The sequence below is a fragment of the Sarcophilus harrisii genome, chromosome 2 (assembly GCF_902635505.1).
Source record: "Sarcophilus harrisii chromosome 2, mSarHar1.11, whole genome shotgun sequence".
Taxonomy (NCBI): Eukaryota; Metazoa; Chordata; class Mammalia; order Dasyuromorphia; family Dasyuridae; genus Sarcophilus; species Sarcophilus harrisii.
Genome location: NC_045427.1, coordinates 147,435,201 through 147,451,523, shown reverse-complemented (window position 1 = coordinate 147,451,523; position 16,323 = coordinate 147,435,201). Strand labels below are relative to the sequence as shown.

Sequence of the window (16,323 nt, the reverse complement as noted above, 5' to 3'; positions counted from 1 at the left end):
TTCAATTAAGTAGATTAGCATAGAAATCAGAGGAAAGATCCTAGGAAGAAAGCAGTAGGCAAAACATTTCCTACAATACCACCAGAGATGATATTCTTTGTCAACAGTGACAGCCAAATTACCTAATCCTCCCCATTACATTGGCTTTATCATCCCATACTCTGATGCCTACTGACCCCATTTAACTACCTCTCAACTCTATTCTGTAGTTACATTTTCATATAAAAGGAATAGAAATCTAATTAAATTATTCCTTATTATGTAAACAGGCCCCTGAGGTATCTTAAAAGAGCTTGTGCTTAATCCTAAGCACCCAATTTATGGAAGTTCGAATCATAAGTCTAGAAGTAGAGAGCTTTATGTTTGGATGTCTCCTCTGTTTAATGCTACTGTATAGGAATAGGATCTATTACATTAGAGAGAGAGAAAAAAAGAAAGAAGAGAAAAAAAAGAGAAGAGAGATGCATACATATTCACATATGTACATATAGACATAAACACACATGTACACATAATAGTATATATGTATCATATGTATGTATATCTAAGCATAGAAACACATGCATCTGTATGTATGAAGCTAAATGGTATAGTGTGGCTAGAGTGCGGGATCTGGAGTCAGGAAGATTCATTTTCCTGAGTCCAAATCTGGTCTTACACACTGGCTGTCTGATCCTAGTCAAGTCATTTAACCCTGTTTGGCTGAGCTTTTCATGTGTAAAATGAGCTAAGGAAGGAAATAATAAACCACTCTTAGTGTCTTTGATAAAGAAATCCCAAACGGGGTCATTAAGAGGTGGACATGAGTGAAAACAACTGAACAAAAAATACATACATACATATATATGTGCATATGTTTATATAATCACGCATTTTCAGTTTCTTTCCTTTTTATGAATTAATGATGAGAGCTATAATCTCAGCTGACATTTATATAGCACTTTAAATTTTACAAAACATACTTCATCTCATTTGGTCTTTACAACTCTATATGGAAGATACTATTGGTGTTATAAACCTCATTTCACAAAAGAGAAACTGAGAATAAGAGAAGTTTATATACCTATGGTTACATAGCTAGTAAATTTCAGGGGTGGGATTGAAACAAGTTTCTCTTGACTCAGGTCTTGGCATTTTTTTCTACCATACTAAAAAGAGAAATTAGAGATTTCATTTCTTTACTAGGAAGTATGCCTAAAATTAAATTTCCCGAAAAGTGGCTTCTAATGTTTACACTTAAAACCACATACATTAAAGACTTAGCTGAAATAAGGAAGTCATATTGCATTTTGCACTGGGAAGGTGATTTCATGAAGCCTTTAGTTTGTTGTTAACCTTGTATGCCATTGCCAACCTAACAAGAAGGTAGAGAATCTATAAATGTTATCATCACAGTTCAATAAGTATGTATTTAGCTTTTCTCCCCTAGAAAAGAACTTGTGTTCTGCAGCTGTGAATAATATGCACCCTCCACCCTCATCTCAGATGTTCTGGTTAATTTCCTTAGAATTCTCACTAGTATGTGCACTAAAATGAGAATCTCTACAACAGGAAGCTGAACCTTTTCCACAATCAACAAATCTTGAACCCAATGCCAGGATTTATATTACAGACAGACAGATAGACAGTGAGAGAGAGACAGACAGACAGACAGAGACAGAGAGACAGAAAAAGAGAGAGGAGAGAGAGATAGGGACAGAGGGACAGAGAGAGATGGAGACAGAGACGAGAGAGATAGACAAACAAGACAGACAGACAGACAGAGATGAGAGAGGCACAGAGAGAGAGACAGAGACAGAGAGAGACAGAAAAAGAGACAGAGACAGAGAGACAGACAGAGATGAGAGAGACAGACAGAAAAAGAGGAAAGAGAGAGAAAGAGACAGAGAGACAGAGAGGTAGAGACAGAGACAGAGAGAGACGGGGACAGAGGGACAGAGAGAGACAGAGATGAGAGAGACAAAGAGAGAAAAAGAGGAGAGAGAGAGAAAGAGACAGAGAGACAGAGAGGTAGAGACAGAGACAGAGAGAGACGGGGACAGAGGGCCAGAGAGAGACAGGGACAGAGGGACAGAGAGATACAGAGAAAGAGAGACAGACAGAGATGAGAGACAGAGATGAGAGAGACAGAGAGACAGAAAAAGAGGAGAGAGAGTGAAAGAGAGAGACAGAGAGGTAGAGACAGAGACAGAGAGAGACGGGGACAGAGGGCCAGAGAGAGACAGGGACAGAGGGACAGAGAGATACAGAGAAAGAGAGACAGACAGAGATGAGAGACAGAGAGAGACAGAGAGAAAGAGAAAGAGAGAGGAGAGAGAGAAAAAGAGAGAGGAGAGAGAGAAAAAGAGAGAGACAGAAAGAGGTAGAGACAAAGACAGAGACAGAGAGAGACAGGGACAGAGAAGAGAGAGACAAGAGAGACAAACAAGACAGAAAGACAGAGACAGACAGACAGACAGAGATGTGTGTGTGTGTGTGAGAGAGAGAGAGAGAGAGAGAGAGAGAGAGAGAGAGAGAGAGAGAGAGAGAGAAGCAGGAAGGTAGAGAAACAAAGAGAAAAGAGAGAGAACCAACTGGACCTGGGAGAGGCTGGAAGTAGTAGCTGAAAGAGAACAACAATAACCACAAAAAACATTTTGTAATAGAGATCATTTAAACAGAGCTTTGAAGAAACAAATCTAAAGAGCTAAAGGAAATGAGGAAGTTCCTTTCAGTCACAGAGACAATTAGGGCAAAAGAAGGCAAAAAACAGGAGTGGAGTAATAGCAGTAAATGCTGCCTACTGTAACTTCTTGTCACCTTCGATTTCTTTTTCTCCACAAACCCAATAGTAAGACTAATAACTGCTCTATCTTTAATAATGTGTCTCCCATCACTTCACCCCAAATTGCTAGCATTTCAATTAATGTTAACATCCAGACTTACCCATTTATTGATCTACAGTAGCCCAGGAAATAAACGACTGAAACTTTCTGAAACTTTCCTAAAACTTTAAAATATTTACAAATTGAAAAAATAAACTTCCTCTGAACAAACACTTGGGTATAATTCTTTCTCAATAATACTAAAGTTTTACACACACACATACACACACACACACACACACACACACACACACACACATGTACAGTCAATCTAAAGGCTAGCCCCCTAGAGTCTAGTAATATAATCACTTTGGGATTTTTCTTTGTAAATAATAAAAGGAATTTTTTATCATTCATCTACTAATACAGATGAAACAACATAAAGAGACCATAGACTCCAACCTTCAATGACTTTTGGCAAAATGAGTTCATCTCTCTTTATTTTCCTTTTCTGTCCAATGGGTTCAGTGATAGCAATTAACTATGCTATGCAAAAATGCTAAATGATTATAAATTATAAAATAGTAAAAACTGATTGTGACTCTCCAAAATATGCTGCTAATAAATCAGTTTAAATCAAATCAGAAGAGTAGTGGCTTTAGAGTAAGAGGACCTGCATTCATATCCCTGCTGGCCACTACCTATTGGCCTTGGGCAAAGCATATGACCTCTGTTACCTCCAGTTTTTTTTCTATCTGTAAAATGAGGGGATTGGTATAGATCACTTCTTAGCCTTTTGGGGACAGTTACTCCTTTGTCATTTTGGCAAAGACCCTTTTCAAAATCACATTTTTTCACTTAAATAAAAATTATAATGGAAAGGAAATGCAAAGGAAATCAGTTACACTGAAATAGAGTTCTCCTTTTTTTTTTTTTTTTTCCAGCTCACAAATTTCAGTTAAAAAATTCCTGGTTTAATCATCTCTAGGGTTCCTTCCAGCTCAAAATCTATGATCATATGACCTGGCATCTGAAGTGAAAAATAAAACTAATATTTAAGGCCATTTACCTTTTCTTTCCTTAGCTCAGAATATTGTTATAATGTCCCCAGAGATCTTTTGATAAAATAAAATGTTTGTGTTTCTTTTTTTCTCTAGTAAATTCATTTTCAGCCAGCCATAGCTTAAGTGTTTTATCCAGTTTAAACGGTGGGGATTTAAAATGCTATTTTGGTGGAAGAGGCCTGATTAAAACCCATACCCTCATCATATTTCTTGGCCATGCGGCTGCATTGCAATGTTTACATTAGTGTCAACCTTAATTTAAATTCTGCATAACTATATTTGCTTCCCTAAATGTATTCAGCAAGAACACATCCCAAATTACTTTGCATTAACAGCCGAGTCTCTTTGTCTATTGCAAAGTGTTTTGAAATTAGCACCATAAGTAACTAGTTGTAAGTGTCATTCAGTCTCTTTAATGTCTCATTAATTAACCTGTCTTGGCAGCTGGTGTGATGTCCAGAGCTGAGTTACAAGGAAGTTCGGTATCCCTTGCTCCTGGTGTTTCTCCAACCCACTTTTAAATTTGGGTGCGTTGTTTTGCAGAGAGTGACCTTTGTCTCCTTCTAAGCCAGAAAATCTGAAACATGAGGGGATATTTCTTACCATTCACCAGTTGAATGTGTCCGGTTCATAAAAACACAAAATAATTAATGTGTTTCTTTTCCTGCAAATAACACAGGTTTTAAAAGTGAAAAAAAATTAATAAAATCAGATTTTCACTTAGTTCATTGATTCAAGATGATTTTTCTGACTCAAAATGCTATCGTGCACATGTCTTAGGGGTGAGTATTTCTATAACCCAATACATATAGTTAAAAAGTATCAAATTCATCTAGAGCTAAAAAAAGTGGAGATTCTAAATAGAGGACCCAGTTTTCATAAAGGCACAAGTTGATCAGGACTGGATTTATTTATTGTATGATGGAAAGGTTATATTAAATAAGAAGCATGATGTTTTGTGATTTAAAAAAATCCAAGGTATCTTTTAGACATTTCTTTTCCTTTAGGAAAGGATTATCTAATCAGTTAGTATATTTATAAACCACATCAGACACCACAATAAGACAAGGCATAATCTCATTGAGTAATCATTGTTGTTGCCCTCCCTCCTTTCCATCATTAACTATTTGTACATGTCTGATGGGGGTGGGGGTGGGCTAGTGAATAATCTTCCCATATTAGAATAAAGAAATATTAAAGTTGCATAGATATATTAGATAGAATAATTGATTGACAGAGTGGAAAGAAAACATAGAAAACATTAATTGTTTTAAAAAACAAAGTAGATTTTGAGAATGAGAAGCATTTCTTTCTCATCAGCCCTAAGATCCATCTTTTCTGTATAATGGCAGGGGATCATGCGGGACAGTCCAGTACATGTGTATTGGTTCACACACACACACACATGCACACATGCAGGAGCTCACTGGAGATAAACAGGTGTTTGTCTTCTATAGAGACACGTGAGGTCAGTTCTTAAGACAGCATAGAAACAATGGAAGTCCTTTTGCTTTTGAGATTTTCCTTCTGACCACCCAGTAGGAAAAACATACTAAGGTTGCTGAGATTTTTGTCTGAGAGCAAAGGAGTGTTTAAACTTTGTATTTACCGCAGGTGTGCTTCCTGTCTGTGAATGTTTAATGTAATCTTAGTAAACCATTAATTTTCTTCAGTGTTAAACTTTCTGCCTTTTCACCTCATAAAACCGTTCAGGCTAAATAAACCTTATTACAATGGAATTAAGCATGGTGTCTTGGTTCCCAAAAACTATATGGGGCATAACATGAGGTGTCAAAAATAGATATTGAATATTCCAATTGTTTAGGGGAGATTATGACTTTAGGACCAACTTCTTGTTAACAGTTTAACCTGACTGCATTCTTTAAAATTCTGTAATTAGCATATCTTCTATCTTTTACAGAATTTTAAGCCAATCTTATTCACATCAAATATTTGAAAACACATGAAAATGGCATTTAAAGGGATACTTTTTGTATTTATTAGTTATGGAAGTAATGGTAGATTTTGTTAAAATATAAATCTTAGCCTTTATCTTGATTATCTCTTATGCTTCTCATTTCTGAGACTTGTGAATAGAGGTAGATCTATGATTGGGGTAGTAGGAAAAAATGTTTTCAACGGTAAAAACATGCATCTGAGTACACATTTAAAATGAAGCAGCTTGCTATCCCACTTCTACCACCAGCTTGGTCTGCTTATTCAGATCAAAGTGCACCCCCAAAAAAGGAGGAGCTAGTATTTTGGCCTGGTAACCAAAATCCTGTGTACCCCTTCAGGGTAAATGCCCTATAAAGACTATGTGAACACAGCTTTGATTTAAGAAAAATCCTGCTTTAAATAAATCAGTTTTTAAGAATGTCTTCCCCCTCCTTTTTTCCCCTCTAGTTAAAAGCCCAATACAACTTTAAAAACCTTACAGTAAATGTGGTCTGAGATTTAGGGGAATAAGTAGAAGACCTTACTTAGCTGCCCTGCTGCAGCTGTGCTCTTATCTGTCCAGAGGAAGAAGATGAACAACAAAAGGGCCTAAGAAGCCCCAGTTGATGCATGGGAAAGCCATTGGCCGACCATTGTGGCTGCCCTTCTGCTGAGCAAATAGTTCAAACTGTTCATTCCCATCTTCTATTCTCTCCCTGGTACATTGTTTGTGTCCTTGCATTTCATTCTGCAAGGAAGATTGCTCTCTGGGCCTATAAGCAAACAGTCCAGAAAAGAGCCAACTATCCTCTTCTTTTCCCTGGAGAACTAGCATTTTTATTTCAGCCCCAAGCTGTCAAAGAACTGGAGAGTTTATGTCAGTACCCTGAATTAATTGCTTTAAGCCGGAGCAGGCTCGATGTGCCACCAAATGTCCAGAAGATGTTTATTAATAATGTTGCCTCCGGTATTTTGGTTCCAAGCTGTTCCTTTACTATTCTCCTACTGATAGTGCTTGCTTCTCCTGCCACCCACATGCCTTGTGCCTCTTGCTTGCTGATTAAGCAGTATGCCCCTCTGGGTTACAACAGCAAAATGATGATTGCTTATGGTAAAATAATACCTGCCTATGTTATATGAGAAATATGTACATCCATTCTAGTGCAGAAGAGGTTCTTGGATTATATAGCTCATGTGGTAAGCTTCTGAAAAGGGGGACTAGGGAAACAGAAAAGGTAACACAACAATCAGTTTGAAAATTAATTTAATTGCTATAATTAGCAAACATATCCTCCCCATTACTTCTGTACTGTTGCTCCTGTCTGTACTCCCCCCACCCCCAAGAAAATGCAGCCAAGGTACATTGGGTTTTGAACACTGGGTATTTGATGGTTTCCTTAGTGCAAAAGAGCCTTCTTAATAGAATGAAATAATAAACCAATTTATATACCACTATAAGGCCAGGATCGTGAGTGCCATTGTGTAAATTTTCCACTTGACTTTTCATTATCTACCTGAACAAAATCAATCTATATGTATGGGATCAACATACAATTCAGGAGATAAAAGCTGAAAATAGATGTGCTTTGCATATCCCCAAGATAAAAGACACTATGCTTCATTTTCTCTGTTGTTCTCAGGCAGATGCATTTATAAAATCAATCATTTTGTAAAGGAAAGAGAGGGAGGGAGCTCTGTATCCTAAATGTTTATTCCTTTGCTGGAAATATCGATTCCCTCAAATGAACAGTGGTTAATAAGTAACTGGAAAGAGATATCAGCTCTTTTGCCCTAGTTTTCCATCCTGCAGTCTGGGTCAATGTCTGTCTATTTTTTCCCCCTTCTCTTCCTATAGAACTTCCCCTGTTAACAATGGCTGAAAGGCAAAGCTGCTCAAGTGTCTCCTGAAATTATATTCACAGATACAAAGCAGCCTGTAAAAAGCACATTATAGCTTAGGTACAACCAATATCTTTGCCAAGAAAACCCCAAATGGAGTCACAAAGAATTGGGCACGACTGAAAAGAAGCAACAAAAACCCAATCAGGAAATGCAAAGTTTATGAATAATACTCACTCCCCACTCCTTGTTCCCCCCTCCCCCAACGCCAACCAATTTAGAGGAAAAACATGATAGATTGGGAGTATTTAGTAGTTCATTTAAAACAACAAAACCAATAATTTGTACAGTCGCATTTTTTCCATAAATTTATTTATAATTTAAACATTTTAAAATATATAAACATCTCCTAAATTGGTGTAAATTTTAGTTAAATATATTCCTCCGTTTGTAAATGAGTGCTATGATCGTTAAGTATATTCCTCACTATTGCCCTGTCCCAGGTTGGTACGATCCATAGGCATTTCATACCCTACAACTGAATGAATGGCTCCTTCCCACAAACTCTGCTCTGGTGTTCAGGGGGCACAAATGTATTAGATTTGTCATGGGTCTGGGAAGGAGATTGGTAGATCTCTGCATTTTTTGAGTGAGGAAAATAAGGCTCGCAAAGTGGTGAGATTCTGATAGTCACAGCAAAAGGAAAAACGGTCCTGCTTAAGAAACAATCTTTCTCTCTCTCTCTCTCTCTCTCTCTCTCTCTCTCTCTCTCTCTCTCTCTCTCTCTCTCTCTCTCACACACACACACACACACACACACACACACACACACTCTTCTGGACATTTTCTCATATCGATAAACTGAAACATGTATGTTTTGGCTGCTGACAGCTACTTTATTCTAATTCTCTGGGTCCATTAACTTTTCAGGTCATTTGTAAGTTCTGTTTGCTAGTTAGTTATAAAGATTGCTAAGTCTGTTATCTGGGGTTGGTGCATCACTAGGTCTTAGTTGCTCATCAATATAGTTTTATAACTTTGTAAGGAAGTTAATTGTTTATTCAAATAACTTGGTAAACAAATTTTATAGGATAAGTCAAATATTGTATCTTATTAATTATGAACCTTAATTGATTTTTAGCAGCTCTCTCCATCAATCATCAGCAAATCTGAATTTCTAAATGATACATTATCAGATAGATCTTTTATCTTATCATGAATGTCATTACTGCATGCACAATGTCCATTCAAACATATTCCCTATCTTTTACTGAGCTGACTTTTGTATCTCACCATCTTGCAGTTATTGTTCAGATAGCACCTCTTCTCATTTCAATGCAGAAACTTCCAAAAGCCGTCTTGTTCTGTGGAGCTCATTCTTGAGAGAGCAACCTTTTTGTGGTTAAAGTTCAATGTAGGAGAGACCACTTGTTGGAAAAGAATGTTTCAGCCAAGTTGGATTTGTATCCATTAGCCTTTGAGGTCCATTTCATCTACATATTTCTAGACAAGCCTCTATATTTTTAATAGTTATCTGAAGCTCTGGGAGAAACAATTTTCTTGTCTTTTAACATCTACTTGGTTAAAGATATGAATAGCCACATATAGGCTAAGCATAATCCCACTGTCTCTCTGAGATATTTAGGTCAAGATGAAAGAAGCTATTATGCTGCTTTTCAGCAATGCTTGGTAAGAAATGTTCAGATACCTATTTGAAGATTCTTTACACACAAAGCAAATATAGTCCATTGCCTAGTCACATTTTTAAACCCAGCTGTCCTCAAGATATCATTGGCTCTCCTCCCAATCCAGTTCCATGCCCAGGAAAATCAAAATACTTCTTGAATGCTGTTAAAATTAATGGCAAAGAAGTGGACATCAGGTAGATATCCAGAGAGATATCCAGATATCATTTACCTTCTTTACACAATGATATTAAATAGGTCTTGGAAAGTATTTGTCAGTTTTAACATGTAGGAAGAGGAATATGGTACAGGTAAATGAGGTCAATATTTATGCCAGGATATATTCAATGATATGTTTCTCTCTCTTCTCTGCCACCCTCCCCTCTCCCTTTCCCTCTCCCACCCTTCCTTTCCCAACCTCTTTCCTAAAAGTGGCATCTCTGCTCCAGGTGATCTAGTCTGAGATTTTCACACTGAAACACTCAGCTATCAGAGGAGTGACATAAATCTAGCCAGGGCTAAAAGCAGAATGACTTTTCTATATACATCCCTAACAAACTTTATTTTGATCCAGTGTGAACATATTTTATTGCAACTTCTATGGGAGACAATGGAAGTTTAGAAAACAACCCTTTAATTGTGTAGGGAAACTAATGAACAAAAATGTGTTGAGACTTTCATTAGCTCTCACATTTGAAGTGTAGTCCTTGAGGTAACATTTTTAAGGGAGAGAAAGAAAATATTTTTTAAAGGGGCAGAAAGAAAAGAGGATACATGCACACATCACTAGATATAATAAGAACAGATTTGTATCCATATTGATGTTTTGGAAGAAGTTGTCTTTGGACACTCTTGAATCCCAAATAGAAATCCACCCCTTTCCAGTTACAATTACAAATCTTTGTAGGGTCTCATTTGGTGCAAAATTTCTTCAAATAGCCCCCAAGGAATGGATGAAAAGCAAAGCATCTATCATTTCCCCTGCTCCATGTCTCCCAGGTTATGTTCATATGTAAGAAGTAAAATTTTGATTCATTTACCTAGATATTTGAGAAGCATAATTTTAAGCTTGCTTCCTTTATTTGGATTATTTTGGGGGGATGATATTGTCTTCTTTGTTCTTCTATTACATCATCTTAAGTTTCTATTTTCTTTTGGGAAAGAGAGTAGACCCAATAGCTAGGTATCATGAGAGTTTCCTGTGACTTTCAGAACAATCCCACTGTAAGAACAATCTGAAAACACAAACCCACTAAAAATGTGAGGTAGATCTTTACTTCAATTATAAATTGAAACTTACTTCACATTTCTGAAACCTGTGTCTCATAAGTTAAGAAAATATTATTCAATACCCTAATCATTCTATGAGTAGAATTTGTACATTGTTCTTTTTATATCTTCCCTCAAAATATTTTGCATTTAAATAATACAGAAAAATTGAGCAAAATGATATTTTATTTATAGTAATAAATTTATTTATTTTTCACATCAGATATTTGAAAACACATGAAAATGGCATTTAAAGGGATACTTTTTGTATTTATTAGTTATGGAAGTAACGGTAGATTTTGTTAAAATCTAAATTTTTTTAGATTTTAATATTACTAGTGTGAATCTGAAAGAAAAATCTAGAACAGGGTTTATTATACCTTCTTTCACTCCCCCTTCCCATATCTCAAAAACTGCAAAGGAAATCAGTTCAGATACTTTAGCTGCAGCATCTTTGAAAGGAGGAAGGCATTAGTCCCTTGCCAGCAAATAATCTTTAAATTTTCCATATGAATTAAAATAAAAATTTCCCCAAGAGGTGAAAAAGGTGAAATAAGAAAGAGAGAGAGAGAGAGAGAGAGAGAGAGAGCGAGAGAGAGAGAGAGAGAGAAAGAGAGAGAGAGAGAGAGAGAGAGAGAGAGAGAGAGAGAGAGAGAGAGAAACAGAGTCCTGTCCATGGTAGCAGTTTAAGTGTAATAATTAGACAGCAATGTTGAAAGTATAATTCTTTCCATCTTTTAAGTCACTGATACTATCTTAAATATTTATTTTCCAGCCAAAATTGTGAAAAATAACTAACAATTTGGAACAAACTCAATGATAGTCTTATTTATTGACCTAGATTTGTTATGCAAAGAAAAAGGGAGAGAGACAGAGAGAGAGAGAAAAGGGGAGAAATTTAATTGACCAAAATAACAGAGGAAAGCAGCAAGAAATGTTATATTTAAATAGGAAAGAAAATAAAATTGATAAATAACAGAGACATTCAATGGCAGGAGTTGGTATTATTTTTTCAGAATCTTTTTGCTTTCCATCAAAACTATTCACATGTAAGTATGAGCAGAGACAAATAAAACTAAATATGAGAATTTATTTAGAAGACATTGTTCATATAAAAATCTCTAATAGGATTGATTTCACTTCTCTACATATGCTTCTCTATAAATATGTATATGTCAATATCTTTATCTGCCAAAAATAGTTTTGACCTTTTTCTCTTTTGTCCTAAAAATATTATTTCTGAGTAAGAATATATCATTTCAGTTTTGTATTCTTTTGCATATATGTGCTAAAGGAATGTTTAAAAGAAGATGCATGATGTTTCATTACTCTTTCTTCTGTCATGTTAATTTTCACAAGTCAAAATGGGAAAAGGAGATTCTTTTCCAAAAAATTTAGAGCATTGAAGTTGTGTTTCCTTACATCTGAACATTTTATGATTATTTTAAAAATCTTCTCTTAAATATGATCAAATTACACCAAATGGGATCTCCATTTTCACTTGCACATTATTCAGTAATTCAGAAATGTTTTTATAATTTTGCCAAAATTGTTCATATAATGAGAATGTCTTTAGAAAGAATTGTATTCCAATATCCTGTATTTTGTTTTCTAGACGTTTCCCAAGGCAGGACTGACTACTTTTCCAGCCTAATACACAGAGATGTTTAATGAATTCATTAAGCACAAGTATGTCTGTTATGGATGTCATTTAAATGAACAAATTCTCTGCTGAGATGAGGCTCCCTGCCACCAAGTATCATTTAGGAGATGCAGAGGAAATATCTTGAACCTACAGGACAGGAAATTGTTGTGTTCCCTAACTTCCTAACTTCATTCACGCTCTTTAAAGGGTGCAAATTGGTTGTGGATTCATTCAGAAAGTTTAGGAAATATGATGAGAACATCCGAGGACTTCGCTCTTTGTGTTTATCATGGAAAGTGGTGATTGTTTTTATTCTCCCTAATTTCTTTTTCTATTTTCTTCTTAGAGATAATGCTGAGCTCTAAGTGATGAAGTAACAATGTCTTTGCTGCTGACCATTTTTATTTGGGAAAAATAAAAACACCTGATAAGCTTCAATTTTCAACTAATTTGAAGAGTGAGAATGCTGGTAGGGAACAAATGTCAACATCACCTTCCTGGAAAATCGGACTGATTCAAATAGCAAACACTGAAATGGTGTTTCTCTGCTATGTGATTTCCTGTCCCCCTCCCCAGAAGAAAGTGATCAATTTTACAAAAAAGAAAAAATTAACCTCCTCATGAATTATTCTGCTTGCCATATCATAAATATTTTTTCATAACTTTGGGAAAAAAAGAGGTTATCAGATGCCACAATTTCAAATTGTTTTCTTGTTTTTACAAAGTGGACTACGTGATTTAAAAAAAGGGGGGGATTGCTATCTGGAATATGGATTGTAGGTTGGCGGAAAGAGAAACCCCAAGAAACTTTTCATAATGTTTGCTCTATTTGAATACCAGATATATGGTGCAATGTTCACTGTGGTATCACCCATTTCCTTTCCACTTAGCTATTTTTACCTACTTTCCCTGAAGCCTTTATTCCTCTGCAGATGGTTACATTCTCATACTGGATTGGAATAAGGTCACAAGCTATGCATCAGTAGCAATTAGTTCCCTTTTTTAAATGGAAAATGTCATTAAGTTCTTGAATTATGCAAGACCAGAGGTCACAATACAGTGTCCCTTTTGGGGGGTCTTTATGGTGCAAATGGCAAAACAAGGAGATCCTATCTGCTGGAGTAGATCTAAGGTTTACAAAGTAGCTCTATTTAGTCTGACAGGAAAATTAAATTAAACCAGGCACTCATTCATTGTCACCCGTTAACAGGCTTGGGAAAATTGTGGGTCCCCAGGGAGCCTGTTCAAGAAATCACAGACAACATGGTAAGTGAAGAAGTATATTTTATATTTCATTTTAATTTGCTGCTATCTTTCTTTGCATTTAATAATCAACAGTTTAAAAGCTAAAACAGCAGCAGAACTCTCTCTCTCTCTCTCTCTCACACACACACACACACACACACACACACACACACACACACACACCCAATGCCCCAGTCTTTTCTCTCATCCTACGAAACCTTGTCCTGAAATAAAAACTTACACCCCATGTAGCCCAAGGTGGAATATGAAAATCACAGCACACCTTGTTTTGCTGCCACAATTATCCGACTACTGAATAGGTTGCTCCTTACCAGTAGGTGCCTGGAAAAGAAAAATGGGGAAAGGGAGTCAAAAAGTGATTTTCTTTCTGCTGGATTTCAAAATCCTGGGCTAAGGTGATTGAATTGCTTCTTTGAGAAAAATAACAGGACAGGAACACAGATTAATGCTGAGTAAATTTGTCCTCAGCATCTTCTCACTTTCTCCATAAATGGGGAGGGGAGGGAGGAGAGGAAGGGATGGAGGGAGCAGTGAAGAGCAATAGCAATAGAAAAATTGAACAAAAAATCCACTCAAAGGAAAAAAAAATAAAATCTAACCAAGTCAGACAAATTCTCCCTACCAATTTTGTCAAACAATGTATTTCACAGGCGTTCCTTTCCTTGGAACAGGAATAATGCCTTCCATATTCTAAAGTAACTAGAGGTTTTTGGATGCAGACATTTCTGGCCTGAGTTTTATTGCCCCCTTAAGGTTGCTTCTTATCGTTTCAATTGGGATCCATTCAACAGATGTTTACTATTAAGTACCCACTACGTGCAAAGCATCGGGAAAGAATATGGGGATGAAAAGACAAAATCCCCCAAAATAAAGGAGTTTAAGATCCTTACATTATACTGAGAATTCTGCCCTATTCCATTCATGACCAAATTGTTTCCCTCAAGGAGTACAATTGTTGTTGTTGTTGTTATTTTTCTTTTTCTTGTTGTTCTACTGGCTCTCCTCCCTCCTTCCCCTTTCCCCATTGGTCTGGACCTAAGGGTAGGTTGGTTAAACCTGTTGTCCATTCCAGTACGAACAAATGTTGGTATCCGAAAAAAGCAGATGGCTTTGGTTGGATTTCGATTTGGGCGATGTAGTGGGCTGAAGGAAGGATAATAATTTAGAATGAATGGAGAAGATTCTTCAAAATGCAGACATATTGCCATTAACACTGAAAGCTTAGTGGTGGGTTTGATAGTCTGAGTTCCCCAACCACAAAATATAAATCATACCGTGGTTTTTTTTCACTGCATCCTTCTCCCCCTCGACTACCACTTCCCGAATTATAGAAATTATGGTAACATGGGGAGGGAAGAATGTTAGTAGTGTAGGACCACATTTGGGTCAGCTTCTTTGCAGACCTGTGAATCACCTGACATACATCATTGTATTTTGAGCACAAACGCACTCTGGGAGTTTAGGACCAAAGGGAGTGAGAGAAGATTAGAAGAGGAACCAGTTTTGAAAAGCAGGCGTAACTAACTACACTCTGCTTCCCACCCCCACCTCCAGGCTGTTGCACCTAGAGATCTAAGGCTCTCGGGAGCTTGGCTGACTGCGTGAAAGAATAACCAATGCTCTGGGACCGGTCTTTCCCCATGTTCCAAGTAGCAATGTCCTTTGCGGAGCCAGGCTCTGAACTGGGGTTCTGGGAGAGGAAGATCCCCAAGCTACAGCTGACTGAGTTGAACTTTCTGTTCGTAGCTTTTCCTATAATAACTGGATAAGGATTAAAAACTCTGCGGATTGGAGAGAGGATTAGATTTTAAAAATAATAATAAATAAATTTTTAAAAAAAAGTTTAGTCATTTTTAGCCCAGTCCATGCCGTCCGGAGAAACCCTAACGCAAAAACTTAAGAAGTTTTAAAAGGTCTCTTGATTTCGGTGAATTAAGGGAGAAATGCATGAAAAGGAATGATTGCTTTCATACTTCATCTGATCCTGAGAATTGCTGAAGAGCCGTCCCCAAACGTTTTAATCTGGAATTAAAGAGCGAGTATCTATTCCTTGGATCTACACAACCCCCCCTCCCCTGGATTTTTTTTTAATTAAAAAAAATCTACTTCTAAGCAAACACTTGTGGGCCCAACGCTACTGCAAATCAAAAGACAATTTACCGGTTTTAATTTGATTTTTTTTTTCAACTTTGGTAACATTCAATTTCATGGCTGAATACACATGTAAATACCGTTAGGTCGTTTTCTCCCTTCACCAGACCTCTCTGCCCCTACCTCTCTCATACATAACACACACCTAACCCCCATCACCACCCTGCCCCCGAATTACCGTGGGCCGTGCCTGTGAGTATGAATGTGAACCCGCACCCGAGCCCGAGCTCGGGGATTTGAGCTTAAGGAACAACGGGCACACACGAATCGAATAGTTAACTGAAGACCTGAAAATTTAGCACATTCAAACTGGTCCCCAACTTTCCCCACCCTCCTCCACACTGGCATTAACTCTGCTCATTAGTCAATAATGATGAGATTTGGATATATATAAAAAGGGTAAAACCACACTTAATCCATATGTGGGCAGAGGCGGAGAGTTAAATGAATGCCGTCTCTACGTAGAAACAATTCAGGTGCAAACCGTGTAGAATCTCGCAAGAACCCAGGAATATTTTCTTCTTCATATTAACAACTTCAAAACAATACAAATCCTACTGGAAGATTTTACCTTCCTCTATGAGAGAGATTTTCTAAGGTAATTAATATTATGATTAGAAATAAAATACACAACAAAATTTAAGAAATATCGAGAAATAATC

The 16,323-nt window shown here is 36.8% G+C and overlaps 1 long non-coding RNA gene across 1 annotated transcript in view; it reads right to left on the bottom strand.

The window, feature by feature from the left end:
• LOC111718644 overlaps positions 1-16,323 on the bottom strand; it is a 48,933-nt gene that overhangs the window by 20,469 nt on the left and 12,141 nt on the right. Inside the window, exon 2 of the long non-coding RNA XR_002769173.2 lies at positions 13,773-13,831. This is a non-coding gene — a long non-coding RNA (uncharacterized LOC111718644). The remainder of the gene's footprint in view (positions 1-13,772; positions 13,832-16,323) is intronic.